The sequence below is a fragment of the Erythranthe guttata genome, chromosome 14 (genome assembly GCF_056151865.1).
Source record: "Erythranthe guttata isolate IM_541 chromosome 14, IM_541, whole genome shotgun sequence".
Taxonomy (NCBI): Eukaryota; Viridiplantae; Streptophyta; class Magnoliopsida; order Lamiales; family Phrymaceae; genus Erythranthe; species Erythranthe guttata.
The window spans coordinates 6,397,568-6,415,914 of record NC_142546.1 but is presented as its reverse complement, the minus strand read 5'-3'; positions in this window follow the sequence as shown (position 1 = coordinate 6,415,914).

The following is an 18,347-nucleotide window of genomic DNA, read 5'->3' as shown; positions in this document are numbered from 1 at the left end:
GCATATTTCTTATAAAAAAAACAAATGAAAAAATATTGTTTTCATCCCTCAAGTTTGCACCAATTTCATATTTGATCTTCTAAGTTTATAAAAAATACATTTGGTTCCTTATATTTCAAAATTTCAACACTTTTAGTCTTTCCTGTCAACTTTCAGTTAGTAATAACGGAGTCAAACATGTGCCAATGACAGCCTTAACTTACGAACTAACGGTAAATTAACCGAAATGGCCAAAAATATTAAATTATTGAAACACGAGGGACTAAATGTGTAATTTGTGCAAACTTAAGGGGTGAAACCTATAATTTTTCCAAAATAAAATAAAATTATGCCATATATATATATATATATATATATTTTTGGCTGGTAACACTATTTTATTATACCCATTTTAACAATTAAAAAAGAAATAGTAAAGTTCAACTGTTGAAGCAATAAATTAAAAAAAGAAAAGAAAACAATTACGTATATAAAAAGAAAAAGTGGACCCAAAAAGAAGGGGACAACTGTAATAATAGGTCAAACAAGCAATGACAAGTTTGGAGATGGAAGTCAAAAGTTGTAAGAGTTTATGGTTGAATTGACAATCAATACCAAAGGTACAAGCAACACTTTGTGTGTAATTTTATTTCCACTTATTCACATTCAAGTAAAGTACAATTGTCTATTTTTTCACTATTTATTTTATTCACACACAAAAGTAAACCCTAAAATTGGTATTTGTAAATGAACACTAAAGTCTTATCTGATGTGGCCTTTACTGGATGTAGCATATAATTGACGATATTTTTAAACGCTACATCCCGATAAACTTTATCGGATAGAAATCACATTATATGTGTATGTATATAAATATTCATTTCGTATACATCCATATGTATGTGAATATGTGTGTGTAGATCAACCAGGTGAAACTAGGGGTGAAAATCAGAACGAAATTTTCGAATTGTGCCGATTTTGAACAAAAGATGTTCGAATTTGGAACCATCTTTGTTTTCTTCCGATTTTTGATTTTTCCGATTATTATTTTAATGGAATTGGAATTGTATATAAAATTATCGGAAATTACAACTTCTGATCCAATTTTAGTTATGAAATAATATATATATATATATATATATATATATTAATAATAATTTTATAATATATTTTAGGGTGAATTTCACTTTACCCCTTCTACTTTTGATTGCATCGATTTGGCCCCTACACTTGAAAAATTGTCTCAATGTGACCCTCGTTGTTAGTTACATTTGACCTTAACGTCGTTTGATCTAAGTTTTGAAATTACAAAAACGTCACCTCTCCCAGTTTAAATAATTATTAATAAATAAAAAATTAAAACAAAAAGTAAAATAATAAAAAATTCAAGACGACGAGAAAACATAGTCCACGACGCCAGCCACAATTTACTTATTTTTTCATTTTTTATTTTTAATAATTATTTAAACTGGAAGGATTGGTTTTTTTTGTAATTTCCAGACTTATATCAAACGGTGTTAAGGTCAAAGGTCTAGCCACGTTGAGACAATTTTTCAAGTATAGGAGTATATCGATGCAATTGAAAGTAGAAGGGGATAAAGTGATATTAAATCAAAGTATAAGAGGGGAAAGTGGAATTTACCCTATATTTTATATTTTATAGTAGAATTTAAAATATATTTTATATGAAAATTATACATATCCAATTGGGCCCAAGTAAACCAAGACTTTAGTAGCCCAGTTTTATATAATCTTTCTCTTCACAGTCATGTTGGGTTTTTAAAACCATTTCATATTCATACTTTGCAAGAACTGTGTTGACTTTGTTGAATTGCTTTGTTGTTGTTACACGTGTTTACATTTCATTTTGTTGAATTTCGTTTTGGATTTTTTTTTATTAATATATTTTTTTTGGCATTTTGCTGGAAAATTTCGAAAAGATTATGAACATTCCCATTATAATCGAATTTGGAACAAATATGAATTAATGCAATTTCCGAAATTTACGGAGTTAAGCCGATTCCGCCGTATTCCAAAATTGGAATGAACTCTTGAATTCCGATTTTTGGGGGAATGAAAATTGTAACGCATTTTTAACTTCCGCATATGTTTTGGAAAAATATCTGATAAAACCATTGCAATCTGTTTCGTTCGATTTCAACACCATGTGAAACTAAGGATTGTATTTCATCATATGTAACATTTACAGAATCACCTTTGACCATAGTCTTGACCAAGGCCCATGTGGCTCACCCTGGCTTAAAGGCTCGGCTCCGGTTAACTGACTCAATGTTAATTCATTTCAACATTATTTAACTTTAATATTAGTTGACACCAATTTAAAAGAAAATATTAAAAAAAAATTAACTTTTTTCCTGAAAAAAAAATTAATTAAAAAAAAAAGAATATGTATCAATGTTAAAGTTAACTAATGTTAAGTCAGCTAATCGGAGCTTCGACGACCTACCACCGGAAAAAAATTAAAAAAAGAAAAGAAAAAATAAAAAAAAATGGATTGTTTAAAGTTAACTAATATTGAATCATCTAATATGAGCTCCGACGACCCGCGACCGGTAAAGAGAAAAAACGATTTCTACCAATGTTAAAGTTAACTAATGTTGAAGTTAATTAATGTTGAGTCAGCTAATAGGAGTACGACCCACCACCGGAAAAAAATTAAAAGAAAAACAAAAAGGAAAAGAAAAAGAAAAAAAATGTATTGTTTAAAGTTAACTAATAAAAAAAAACAAGAAAAATCTGACCGAGTTAGACTGGACCGACCGGACCGGATCGGAACGGCTTGATGGGCGAGCAGGATGGAATGGGGTGAATTGAGCTTATCTCAAATAGAAATATATAAGGCCATTTTGGAAATTAATGTTTTTATGAGTTTATTTGAAATGAAAGTTAAAGAGTGTATCTACTTTTAGTGAAACTTAGATTTGCGAGTTCACAACAAATTCGCTCTTATTTATTTTATTTGAGAATCTATTAATAAAGAAACAGGAATTCTTGTGGCGAGAGTTCGATTTTTCGGTGTGTGTGTGTGTATATGGAGTACTCGTGTTGTGCTCTAAGCTCATTTATAAGGTGATATTTTGAAAATATATAAATAAAAAAGATCTAATGAAATCATTAATAAATATCTAAAAACAAATTTCAAAAAGTAGATTTAAATTATGGGTAAATAGCATTTGTTGGTTATAAGATTTTGCAGATGACCCCGTTCTGCTCGTAAAATCACCACATAACCCTTGTGGTTGATAGGGGTAGTTTCTGTTAGTTTTTCCGTTAAAATTAACTGCGTGTGTCAAGGGTCAAAATACTATAGTTTGCAGATGACCCTCTGCGTACATTTTCGCTGTAATTTTTACAGATGACCCTCTTGAAGATTGACATGCGCGGTTAAGTTTGACGGAAAAATTAAAAGAAGTTATCCCTATCAACCACAAGGGATGTGTGTGCTGATATTACGAGAAAAAAAAAAAAATTATCTACAAAATCTTGTAACCACATCAATGTTAAGTGCAATTTACCCTTAATTTCATTCTAATGATACTGTGTAAGGTGAAAACTGCTGTTAGTTTTTGTTTAGTTTCAATAACTTATATATAATATATGTTATTCACCGGTTAATGAATTTCTTGCTATAAGTGTGCTATTTATCCTTTAAAAGGTTGGGCCGGATCTTGATTTGGGTTGGGAATATTCGGTCCAGTTATTGATGCTTCGGCCTAGCTTGGATCATTGCATCTTCATTCTTTCACACACTTTCTCATTTTACAATATATTTTAAATTGTAACATCATTTTTACTTAATCTTTTATTTATCGAACCGTTTTTCTTCCCTAAACATTGCACATTATTTCAAAACACAATTTCCATATTTAAGACCCCATATATGACCTTAATATTTTTGAAGGGTAAATTACAAACACTCCTGAAGTATGGTTAAATTACGAAAAAATCCTTTTGTTTGGGCAATTACAACCACCTTTCAACTATGAATCTTCTTACACGTCCATTCATGCAGTGTCAAATTTTGGTGGAATCTTCTAGATTATATGGAATATTTTCAAATTTTGTACCCGTTTTATCCCATTCGAGCTCCACATTTTGAAGCAAGATGATCGATCATAAGATGTGTTTTTTGGCTTGTATGTATCAGATTGTGGTTCATCATAAACTGCATTTTTGCACAAAACGAGTACAAACTAGAGAAAATTCCACAAAACCAAGAAGATTATGTTGAATTTGACACTATAGGGGTAGACGTGTAATAAGATTCATAGTTGAGGGATAGTTGTAATTAAATAAAACACGAGGGATTTTTTTATAATTTAACTATACTTCAGAGGTGATTGTAATTTACCCTATTCTAATTATAAATCATAGTTCTAACTAATAGCAACAATGATACTTGATCTTTTATTTATCGAACCATTTTTTCCTTAAACATTACACAATATTTCAAAACACAATTTCCATAAACACCTATACATAACCTTAATATTTTTGAATTATAAATCATACTTTATTAGTTCTAATTGATAACAACATTCATCAGTATGTGTATGAGGATTATGACGAAAGTTGAAGAAAAATGGGAAATTATTGATGGTAGCATAAAAGTTGTAGAAAAATAGCAGAAAACTTCTTAATAGAATAAAACAACAAATTCGAGAAGGGTGAGGGCAGTGGGGGTGCCAAGACAAAGGTCATAAAACAAGTTGATGATGCTTGTCGTCACTGTGGAAAGAAAGGTCATTGACGCCGAAACTGCAAGGCTTATCTGAAGTAAAAACATTCTGAGAATGGTACGTATTTCATAGAAGTAAATTTGTCTATTTCTTCTGTTTCATGGGTATTAGATACTGGTTGTGGCTCACATCTTTGTAATGATTTGCTGCTAATGAAAAGAAGTAGGAAACTTGTGGTGGGTGGGACATACCTTAGGATGGGCAATGGAGCAAGAGTGGTTGCTGAAGCCATAGGGACAATTTATTTGATGTCTTTTATTCTAGTTTTGTCTCGCAGTGAGGTGCCTAATTGATGTAGAGAGGTGAGGGGATGTCCATCTTTGGGGGATGTTTTATCTTTGTGGCAGAGAGACTAGGGGATATCAAGCCATTGGAATGGGATGTCCAACCATTGGGATGAGATGCCCAACCTTGGGGTGGGATAGCTCCCCAACTTAGGATAAGGCAACCGCGAACCCTGTTATGGTCGTGAAAGACTCCAAGTGTCATTGACATTATTGGAAGTCAAGGGACGTGGAAGAAGATTCCAGAGAGCGTTGTGGGGATATTTTGCATAACGCCGCATCAGTAGGGCCATACAACATGATAAGTGTTCGTTTTGCACAACTTTTACTTATTTAATCTTCGTGTTTTGGTCTTCATTCGTCCGAGTTTTCGGCTTTATTTGTATATATTATGTTGTTTTTGTTTTATTTATATTTTAGGTATAGAGAAGCTATTTTTTCCGATTCGAAACGATTTTGGAAGCGAAGCCGAGAACCAAACCAAACTTGCAAAAGTGCATTCTCGCGGATTGTGGCAGTGTTTGGTATTTCAAGCATAACTTTTGCATACGACCTCCTATTGGGCTGATTCAAGTGGATTTAGAAAGATAACTTCAAGGGCTACAACTTTTGTGAAATGCATAATTGTCAAATTCGGGCTGAAAATGGGTGAAAATAGTGTTTGAAGTTGATGCAGAGGCCAGATCGCGATCCAGAAACACCTGATCGCGATCTGGTGGCAAATTCCAGTAGCAGCGAAAAGTTGGGGCAGATCGCGATCCACACCTCCTGGATCGCGATCTGGGAAGGCGGTGCGCAGTTTTCAGGGTTGCCAGATCGCGATCCAAGAAGCCCAGATCGCGATCTGGGCACAGAATTCGAGACAAGATATTTTTCTTTGATTTCCTACTATAAATAGAAGGTCTCTTCTTCATTTTTATATATCTCGACTCTCTCTCGACCTCTTCTTCGTTTTTTCTTCGATTTTCTCTTTGGTTCTCGCCAGTTCTTCGCGGGAAGTTTCGACGAGGGTTTCGACTCGGGTTTTTCATAAGCTTTTTCTTTACGTTTAGTTTATGATTTCTCGTGTTCTTCATTTGGATGCTATGTTTGTAATGAACTAAGCATTTTCTTTTAGGGAAACGAAACCTTGTATATATTGATTTTGATTTCCAGATCTGTGATCTATTTGTCATTCTTTGATTCTGTTTATGTTTTCCTGTATTAAATGCTTTCGATTGTTTGGCCAACAGTTGAATTGATTGTAAATGGGAATGAACTCGAGAGAGGATTTCTCGTTTGATTTTAGGAAAACATAGCTCGGGTTGTGGAAACGGAGACGTGATGCACCTCGGGTAGCCCTTAAGGACTTGACCTAAATGCTCTCTTAATATCAGGTTCTGAACGGAGACGTCGGACCTGTGGGTAGACTCTAACTACACTGGAGACGGGGGTTAGAGTATTTTAGTGTCTGGGTTAGCGAATATAGAATTGACATTAGATTCGGATCTGTAGATCTTTATCGATAGTACACTGGTGGATTTTCCCTAGAAGCCATCACACGTCGGAATTCCTCGTTTGTCCTGGCGGACCGGTGTTTTTACTTATTGTTTCTTTTTAGTTTTATTTCTCCCATCCATTCTCGTTCGTCTAGATAAAGTTTAGGATAGTATAATTACGGTACTTGGTAGATTTAGGAACTTAATTCCCTGTGGATCGATATCTGGAATTCACTATTCTACAAAACGCGATACTGTACACTTGCGGTTTTTCATACGTAGGTTTTACGCGTATCACAACACCGCATGGCGTAGAAATTCTCAATGTGCTCCTGTGGATCACCAATTCCATTGAACTGTGGTAGACCCGAGACCTTTACCCCTGGGGCAGTATCTCATTAAGTATGGCGGCAGTGAAGAGACTATACCTTACTGGAGCTATTGCCCTTCCACCAATAGGATTGCCTAAGTGGGGAAGGGAATTGAAGCTAGATACCTGATTGTTAATTTTGTCATCTTCACCAATATGTGGAGGAGCTCGTAGGGGAGAGACGTTGCCTCTCGAAGGTGAGCGTGGGTGTTGCTGCCCAGTTTGTGCTTCTCGGCGATGATGGTATTGCAGCATTCGAGACATATGATCCGAAGTGGATGCTGACGACACTTGCTTGGTGGACGTTATCATATAGCGGTGGTTGTGCCACGGGTGGAGCCGCAAGAGGAGCGTGGCTCCTGCTGCGGCAATGTATTGTGGCACTGCTTTAGTGGCAACACGAGTTGAAGTTTCCGCGATTATACGTTGAAGGGCCTCTTTGGTTATCTGAACCGTTCGAGGAGTAGAGATAAGTTGATCCTGTTGAGGACCTAGTGATGCCTCGCGATGAGGGTCTTGTGATATCCCGAATACGAGGAGGGGGAAGCGGCAACCCAAAACCTCCAATATGTGGGAGGTTGTTAGCGTTGAAGCGCCTCCTCAGTTATCTGTACCGTTCGAGGAGCGGAAAGAAGTGGATCATGTTGAGGATTTAGTGGGACATAACGAGGAGGGTCTCGTGGTGGATCTCGAGCATGAAGAGGAGGAAGTGGCAAGCAGAGCCTCTATGAGGTGGAAGGTGGTTAGCAGTGTCACGCTCCCCGAGCAGATGTCTCAAGATCATCATGCGCTCTACGTGATATCGTATGTCTTCCCACATATGGCGCCATTATGATGATGCTAGAGTTAAATCACCTGATGTTGTTGAATTAGGATGAGCTGGAAGAGCAAATTGAAACACTAGCTCACGAGCTTGATGACCTTGAGATACCTGCGATCAGAGAACACGTAAACTAAGTCGGGGGTTGATCCGGCGGAAACCTCCGACGCTCAAATCAGGCGTACGGATTGCAAGGATTGCAGAAAAAACTCATGAAGTTGTATAGTTTGAATATTGAACGTATCTTAACAAATGATTTGTAATCTTTATTTATACCGAATTGGTTGGGCTGAAATTACTTGATTGTAATTATCGAGTCCAACCTTATTTAAAGGTGATTGGACTTTCGTTGTAATGGTCTTCAAAATTGGGCTCGTGACCCAATAGATAAAGAAATTGCGACCCATTAAATAATTCCAATAAGACATATCAATATTAATAAAAATTAAAATCACATGAATTTGATTCCTAATTTCGATGTTACATACGTATAAAGATTCATAATATGTTATGTTGATATGTGGTGACGTGGAGCGGCATAGGTCAAAAAAGTCGTCCAAAGTCACGTGAAAACGTAAGCATCTTTATATAATTTGATTGCTTCTTAAATTCCGATGCATCATCAATTCACGAGACCAATGACCCTCCATTTCACCCGCAAGGGTGGCCTAGCGGTTGGAGCAAGAGAGCTTGGGTCAATTGACCCAAGTTCGAATCCCCTTGCCAACGGTCGCTAGGTCGAGCTTATCACACATGGTTAGCCTAGTGTGGTTTACATCTCTCGTATGATTTGCAAGCTATTATACGAGAGTGTAGGTTTACCCAGTGCACCTATATGGATGGCTGCGGGTTCCTGCATTATCAGAAAAAAAAAAAAAAAAAAAAAATGACCCTCCATTTCAATATAACCTATACTTCTGTCGGCAAGAATTTGGCTTCTTCAAAATAATATTTAAAAAATAAATAAATATTATCTCAATTAATTAAATTAGAACTATTTTTTTTTTTTTTTTTTTTGCTAAAGTATTGTTCGTTTGAGGCATGTCATGCCATAGTATTTTTTTTAATAATAGGATTTATTTATGATTGTATCAACATTAGGGTGTAATTATAATTTACCCTTTACTTTTTTTCCTACAAAATATTCAGAGGTCAGTTGTAATTTACCGCTAATAATAATGTAGTTACGGTACATTTTGATGATGGCGTTTGATAAACTCATAATAATTAATCGATCTTGTTTGATTTATTTTTTTTATCTTTTTTTTTAATTGAGTCATTTGAAAATAAATATCAAGTCCATTGTTTTCATTTTCAGTTGTTTTTTGGAACAATTATATTGAATTTCATTTTTTTTTTCCAATTGAACTTATTCAAAGTTTGTTCATTTCAAAAAAAAATTTAATCCAAACACACATTAGATAGGTTGAATGTAGGGGTGGGAATTGGAATAGAACCTCCGAGTTACGCTAATCTCCATTTGGAATATCTGAATTTGGAACAATATTTTTTATTCCGATTTTCAAAATTTCGATTTCTGATTTTTCCGAATTTATTTGGAATCAGGATTGTATACAAAATTACTGGAAATTCCGGGTTCAGATAAGCTTTTAGTTCTGAATATGACGATTGTTTTTTGAATATATAATATGATGTATGATATATTTTGTAACTCCATAATATAACTTATGTTATATTTATATGAAAAATAAATATACTGAAGTGTGTAAATTATAACTTTAGAAAAAAATAATTGGTATCAGAAACTCTATGTTGTATTGTTTCTTATGAGAAAATATTTGTTTCAATTTTCTACATGTGGTTTTATTTATTGCGTTTTGTCCCTCTTTTGAATTTTCTTGCGTTTTCCTGCAAAGTTTCGGAAAAGGATAGAAAAATATTATGAAAATTCGCATGATACCCGAATTTGGAACAAGAGATTATAAATTAATGTAATTTTTGAAATTTCCGAAATTCCGCCAATTCTGAGGAATTTCGTAATCGAAATGAATTTTTGCATTCTAATTTTTTCGAAACGGAAATTGGAACTCATTTTATAATTCCGAAAAAAATTAAAAAAAATCGAAAAAGCCATTTCCGACCATTCTGTCCGATTTCACCTCTAAATTGAATGAATACATTTTACAACAAATTCAAAATTCTTAATGAATTTCATGATGAATTTAAAACAATGTTTGGTTGAAATCGTTAGCTGGGAATTGAACCAAAATTTCGAATTCAGCTAATTTTAATCAAAAAATCTAAAAGAAAATCAAATTGAAACAATATTTTTCATTTTGAATTCTAGAATTTTGATTTTTTTTTTTTTCTGCTTTTCTCGATTTCTTTATCATATTCGTAATATAAATGAGATTTTGATTTCAAGTATAACTAGTAATTCACCCGTGCGATGCACGGTGATCAACTTTAAAATAGAAAAATTATATATATATATATATATATATATATATATATATATATATATATATATATATATATATATATATATATATATATATATATATTGTTATTAGTGCTATTAATTTTGTTGGGGACCGGGCACATGTACGCAGCGGAAAACAATTTTTTTATTTTATTTATATAAACTAATTTATATAAACAAACACGTACACAATAATTACAATTAATTGCGTACATTTTCGCTTCCAATGGCTAGTGGTAAAATCGAATCCAGGTAAAATGAAATTAAAAAGAAAGGTAAACTACGAAAAATCCCCTGAACTTAGGCTAAACTACAAAAAAAAAAAAAAAAACCTCCACATATCCGTAGTTACCAAAATCCCCCTAACATGTGTTTTCGTCTTACACCGACCCCCCTATGGTATTATTTTTCTCTGAATTTTTTTTATTCCATGGAATATTTTCCGAACAATTTTGATCTAACTCCTACTAAAGTGGCAATTCTTTATGTTACTTTTTTAAGATAAAAATTACTCTTAGAGAGGTCATTGTAATACTATAAAACTGTGAAGGTGTTATTTAAGAAAAATAAAGATTCCATGTAAAGGCATCCCGAGAGTAAAATTTGCCTTTAAAAAGTAGTATAAAAATGTCACTTTTGTAGGAATTAAATCAGCATTTTTTGGAAAATATTTCAAGTATTCAAAAAAATTCCATGAAAAATAACACCATAAGAGGGTCGGTTTAAGATAGAAACAAACGTTGGGGGATTTTGATATTTACGGGTAGGTGAGAGTTTTTTCATAATTTAGACTAAGTTCGGGGGTTTCATAATTTACCCTTAAAAAAAATTAAATTTAGAGTTGTAAGATATGAAGTGATATTGCTATTAGATTACATACTAATGCTAGTAACAATATTACTAATATGCTAATATTAATACTAACATTAATTCTAAATATACTAACACTAATACTAAAACTATAACACTAACACTAACACGAATACCAATACGAATATAAATATCAATACGAATACCAATACCAATACTAATACCAATACTAATATCAATACCAATAGTAATAGTAATACTAATACTAATACTAATACTAATACTAATATTAATACTAATACTAATACTAATACTAATACTAATACTAATACTAATACTAATACTAATACTAATACTAACAGTAATAGTAATATTAATATTAATACCAATATTAATAATAATACTAATACTAATACTAATACTAATACTAATACTAATACTAATACTAATACTAATACTAATACTAATACTAATACGAAAACCAACACCAATACCAACGTCAATACCAATACCAATACCAATACCAATACAAAAAACCAATATCAATACTAATACTAATACTAATACTAATACTAATACTTATGTTAATGTTAATTCTAATATTAATACCAATACTAATATTAATACTAATTTTCATAATCGTTAGTATATTGGTTGTATAAGTAATTTCCATAATCAGTTATAAACAAATTATTAATTTATTAAAATATAAAATATGGAAACTTCAAAATACTTCCGTCTATTTTATTTCCAAAATATTGATTACAGATTAAATTTTAAATAATAATTTTTGAACAATATAATATAAAGATTTTTTTGTGAATTTTAATAAACAACCGAAATATGAAATAAAATTAATTCAAATTATTATGGAAATAATGAGAAAATAAAATCATACATAATAATAATTTTATAAATAACCGCATAAATAAATAGCACTATAATATAAATTAATCTAAAATCATTCAAGAACGCCTCATTCACCATTATAGTGTCTTTCCCATAGAAAATAATAATATCCATGTCTATTAATGCATGATTTTTTAAGTTAAAAGAATTCCTATAATTATATTACGGTAAATTACAACTACACTTCTGAGATATACTTAAATAACTTTAAAGTTCTTATGGTATCGATAATTACACTCAACCCCCCCCCCCCCCCCCCCCCCCCCCCCCCCCCGAAACGTAGTTAGAAATTCTAATGGAATAATGCATTTGGATACATTATTCGGATAGGGTTCTAACGGACTATTACTTTTAGCTAGTGGCGGAAACAAACATAGAGTTATGGGGTGGCATGGCTCCCCCAACATTTCTTTAATCACCCATAGTTCTTTGTTGTCTCCGCCACTTCCAGAAACCTATAGTCCATTAGAACTCTATCATAATAACGTATCCAATGCATTATCCCATTAGAGTTTCTAACTACGTTTCAGGGGGGGTGACTGTAATTATCGATACCACAGGGACCTTAAAGTTATTTAAGCATACATCAGGAGTGTGGGAGTAATTTACCCATTATATAATAGTTGAAGATGCTTTTAGGAATTTCACCTTTTTCAAAATCAAAAAAAAAAAGTAATACATTTTATTCCTAAAGTTTATAAAATTTGTAGACATGTACTCGATGTTATTGTCAAGTATATAATAGAAACAAATATCACCTCTTCAAAAAGAGAAAAACATAGAAGAATTGAAATATGGATATAGTTTCAAAAATATATAAGGTCTTATTATTTAAATTAAGACATCTACTCGATGTTAGTTAATATATATTTAAAAAAAACGAATATCTCATCTAATAAATATATAAGGAATTAAATAAATATAGTGTTAAGTTATTTATAAACATGTAAAGGACATTATTTCATATGTTTTCATAAGTTAACGGAGTCGGATTTTAGTCACATAATATACAAATTATATACAACAAAAAGTATATACAAATTTTAAGAAATTTATTGTTCTTTATTAAAGAAATCGAAATTTTTGAATTTTCATACAGCATATTGAACCGGTTTATTAAAAAATAATAAATGTGATGATTAAATAAAGCAACTCCGATGGCTTGGGAGATATCAAAATGGACGATCAAACACTTAATTGATACTTATTATTCCAACCAGTAGGTATCAAATAAATTATTATCCCTTTTTGGTTGTAATATGTTGATATGTTTTTTTTTTCACGTTGAAATTGCATGAGCAATTTTAATGAAAATTTGATTCCATTTTTTTTTTGTGCATTTTTGCACCTCAATACGATGGAAGTATAAAAAAACAATTCCTCTGGTTTTCTGAAAGTGATAATTTTACCATTTAATACTCCATTTAATTCCCCGATTGAGTTGCTAATATCCCAACAAATTAGGTGTAGACAATCACAGAACAACTCCAACACTACAAAGTTAGATGCAAAGGCCGACAAATAAGAGCCATTGTATATTTTCTTCTCAATTTACTATAAAATATGCACAAAATAAATAATTCAAAAATTATGCATAAAATAAATATCATCTCTATTAATTAAATTAATTAATACTAATTTTATGAAAATTGTATGAATAATTTTATGAAATTTAAAATAAATTAAAAAAAAATCTCTAAAATTTTTATGTTTTTCAAAATTCTATAAAAGCATAAAATAAATTCCCATAGATTCAAATTTATATAATAAACTATTTTTTTCGTACAAATGAAATGATCATTCAGAAAAAAATTGGCATATTCTCTGTAAGACGAAAAACATAAAAACGATTCATGATTTGTATAGCTTATATTTAATGATGGGAAACTTCAATCATTTCAAAATAAAAGAATTTGAGTGTAAAATGTATAAGTTTCCTAATAAAACTTCAAAGTTCAAACATTTCAAAAATAAATTAGAAAGTAAAATGATTTTTTTTTGGCCATATATATCCACTTTCTACGACACAGCCAATAGTATATATATATAATAATAATAATAATAATAATAATAATAGCATGTCATAAAAATAATTGATTGATTTCATAAACAATAATATTTATTACAACTTTATATGCATTCGAGTCGAAGAGACCTCACTTACTAATTAGTAAACTTTCATACCTTACTTCTAACAAATATACTCAAATTTTTATAATTTGTGTTCATAATCTAATTTCAAAACAAATATGCTCAAGATTTTATTATATGTATCAAGATATTCATTTTAAATAAATTTATAAATACATTAAGAAATATAATCTCAGTAATAGTTCTTCTTCTACATTGGTGGTTTGTTGGTTCAATTAGCAACGAAGATATAATTAGCAAATATAACATAAGTAATACATATGCAAATTAAAAGTCTTAATAGCAAAATGAAACAAAATAAGGGAAGACAAAAATAATCATCATGCTTTGTAGAAGCATAATGAAGTTATGTATATATTATTAGCATTTGTCACAAACAGTAATGAGAAAAAATATCACAATGATTCCTATGTAAAGTTTTCTGCAAAATATATTCAAAAAAGCATAAATAATTAGCAAATTTAAGTATGTAAAACAAATAATGAGCACATATCCTTTCTATCCAGTTTAATTGAGAGTTAAGAGTTAATATAGCAACACTCTACTTAGTTTATGATAAAGAACTGATAACTTATGCTTTTACCTTCGCGGAATCACATCTCCCATCTTTTCCATGAGTCATCCGTTGCTGCCCTTTTAAAATATAAGATAAAATAGGATAATTTTTTTATTAGAGAATGCAAATGATATTATCATTAATTAGGAATAAGCGCAACATAAAATTGAATTGATACAACATAAAAACAAATAGGAAACAGTACACAAAGTGAATGCAAAAATCATAAAATATATAAATTATTAGCCAAATAATGACAATAATGAAGGACGAGCAAAAAAAAAAAAGATAAAACTAAACAAAAAACATTGACGTGAATATATAAAAGAAAAAAAAAACCCAACAAAATTCGATGTATGTGTAAAATGATGAATGGAGTGAATGGATTATGAGCCTGTTTGGCTAAGCTTATAAGCTCCTAAAAACATCTTATAAGATGTTTAGGAGCTTATAAGTTGTTAAAAGGTGTTTGGTAAAAAAATTGCAAAAGATCTTATTTTTTCCAAAAATAAGCTGTCAGGGAGCTTATAAGATGTTTTTAAAAAAGTACCTATACCCCACCTTTTTTCTTTAAGATCTTATTTGCTTCTTTACTAAAACACTTAAAATACAAAATTACCCTCAAATACTTTATTATATTACATGAATATTAATAATATTTATATTTTAACACAACAACGTATTCTTGTAATCAAGATTAATAATTAGTTAAATATAACTATCGTAATTATCATAATAATTGTAAAACAAATTATTCTCTATTTATATTTTATATGTATATAAAAATACACGAATATTCTTATTATCTCCATATTAAATTATATTTCTTTCATCTATAAAAAAAATTATATTTCTTTTGCAACTTTTATTTTATATTATTATATAATTTTATATTATTATTATTATTTGAAAAAATAATTTGTAAATATTATAATAATATTTTAGGAACAAAAGTATTTGAGTCAAATAAGTTTAATAATTATACTGGCGTCATGTATTTTTTTGTCATTATAGCAATAAACAGACCTTTTATTTCCAAACACCTGAACAAATTATAAAAACAAAAAGTAACTTATAAGCTACATATCCAAACACCTTAAAAAATAATTTTTAAAATAAGATCTAACAGCTTATCAGCTCCTAAAACATCTTATCAGATGTAGGAGCTTATAAGATGTTTTAAATAAGCTTAGCCAAACGGGCTCTATATATAGATGGGTATAATGTGGTTTAAAAAGTGAAAATCATATAAATTAGGAAAATTCTTATTCAAATTATGGAATATGATTTAAGAAAATTAGATATACACAATCGAATAATCTACATATAGAAAAATATTGGATCATTTATGTTGACCGATTTCTAAAAAATACCTTAATAAATAAGTATACACGAAAAGTGTGAAAAAAGACATAATTATGTATGTATATTGATATGTATAGATTTGTTTACTATAATAGATAGGCATAATTAGAATAAATGGTATTTTATCTATAAAAGCAAAATATATAGATGATTGCTTAACATGTGCATTAATGATTTATTACCTTTATAATTTCCTATGATTGAGTATCACAATCTATATAGATTGATACTAAATTGAGAAAATATATTTCATTCCATTAATTGAAATATTACTATTACATTTATATGATAATGCAATAATCAAATAAATTATTTTAAAATTTTAAAACAATATATTAATAGAATAATGCACAATAGGACGTTGTAGACTCGTATATATATATGAAAAGATTAAATTTTATTATATTTCATTTGATTAATTAATCTAGTACTAATTGAATTAATATAACACATAATAATGCATTAATAAAATACTTTAATGTATATTTACAAAACAATATGAATATAAATTTATAAAAGATTTTGTATATTATTATAAAAGAGATACTAAATTCGATAATATATATATTTATAAAATAAAATAAAATAAAAAATCGAATATTCATACTAAAATCAAAAAATATATTTCAGAAAATAAAAACTATAAAATTTTTTTTTCGAATTTATAGAATCTTAAAATGCATGAAATATATATATATATATATATATATATATATATATATATATATATATATATATATATATATATATATATATATATATATATATATATATATATATATATATATATATATATATATATACGTGGTAATTATTAAATGATTGTGTAAATGTAAAATAGGAAAAAACTTAAAAATATCCATAAATAAAAATGCCACCTAATCAATTGAAGAATCCACCTAATCAATTGAATTCCAACTAAGCAATTTTGACAAATGACATCATTATTTGCCACATGTCAATCATTGAGGGCATAGATTCTCTTTTTATATTATATATAGATTTAATTTTTTTTAAAAGTCCTATTGTCCGAAAAACTACACTTAAAATATCGACATAATTATGTACTATACACTCTGTGTAAAAATAAAATTTCCGGTTTATGGTTTCAATCTCCGAATTTATTTTAGAATGGGACTGTAATTACTTTTTTACTTCCATTTTTTTTTCATTCGAGAGTCTTAATTTATTTGCACTTGAAAAAAATGAACATAGTCAATAAGTCACGTGACAACAATTTATTTAGTGTGAGCACTTCTTTTCACATTAACTAACTAATTAATTAATTAATTAATTAATTAATTGATTTATAGCATGAAGAAAAGCACCCTAAAGCAAAACGTAAATAGAAAGACAAGCGCGCCGAGGAACACGGTTCCGAGCCGCACAAATTCCCTACTGCCCTATACACAAATTGTTTTTTTTTTTTTTTTAAATAGGGTAATTCCACTTTCGTCCTTGTACTTTGGCTCGATATCATTTTACTCCCTGTACTTGAAAATTTGTTTTAATGTGGCCATCGCCGTTATTTTTCAGACAACTGCTCTTAACACCGTTTGTCTGAGTTTGAAAATTACAAAAAAACACTCTACCCAGTTTTAATAACAATTTAAAAAATAAAAAAATAATGATAATAAATTGTTGTTGGCGTCGTCGTGGACTATAATTTCTCGTTGTCTTGATTTTTTTATTGTTATTCTTTTTTTTTGGTTTTTTAATAATTATTTAAACTAAGAGATGTGGCGATTTTGTAATTTCAGAGCTTAGACCAAACAATATTATGTCAAATGTCTGACAATTAACAGCGAGAGCCACATTGAGACAGATTTTCAAGTGCAAGAGGGCAAATATGCAATCGAAAGTAGAAGGAGATAAAGTAATATCGAGTCAAAGTACAAGGGAAAGTGGAAGTTACCTTTTAAATATATATATATATATATATATATATATATATATATATATATATATATATATATATATATATATATATATATATATATATTACAACTATATATATATATATATATATATATATATATATATAATGAACTTTTTTAATTTTTCATATATATATACAATAATATATATTGTATAGGTGTGTACCTCACCAAAGATTTTTAGCGGTGATTGTGAAATCCGTGTTACGTAAAATAGTGGGGGCGACATAATAATTACCCATTTATTCTGCGGCCGCACGCCTTTGAGAGCATATTGTTAAAATATCTTTGAAAATGAAAATCCAATTAGGATATCTATTATAACCAATCTAACATGGGAATTTTTTAATTTCATAATATTTTTATCAATGTTGTAAGAACCGGACCGGTTCGACCGCGACCCGGCGACAAGGCGGTCCGGTTTGAGCTCCAAACCCAGAAAAATCAAAAACCGGGGTCGAATGACCGAAACCCGGTTCAACCGG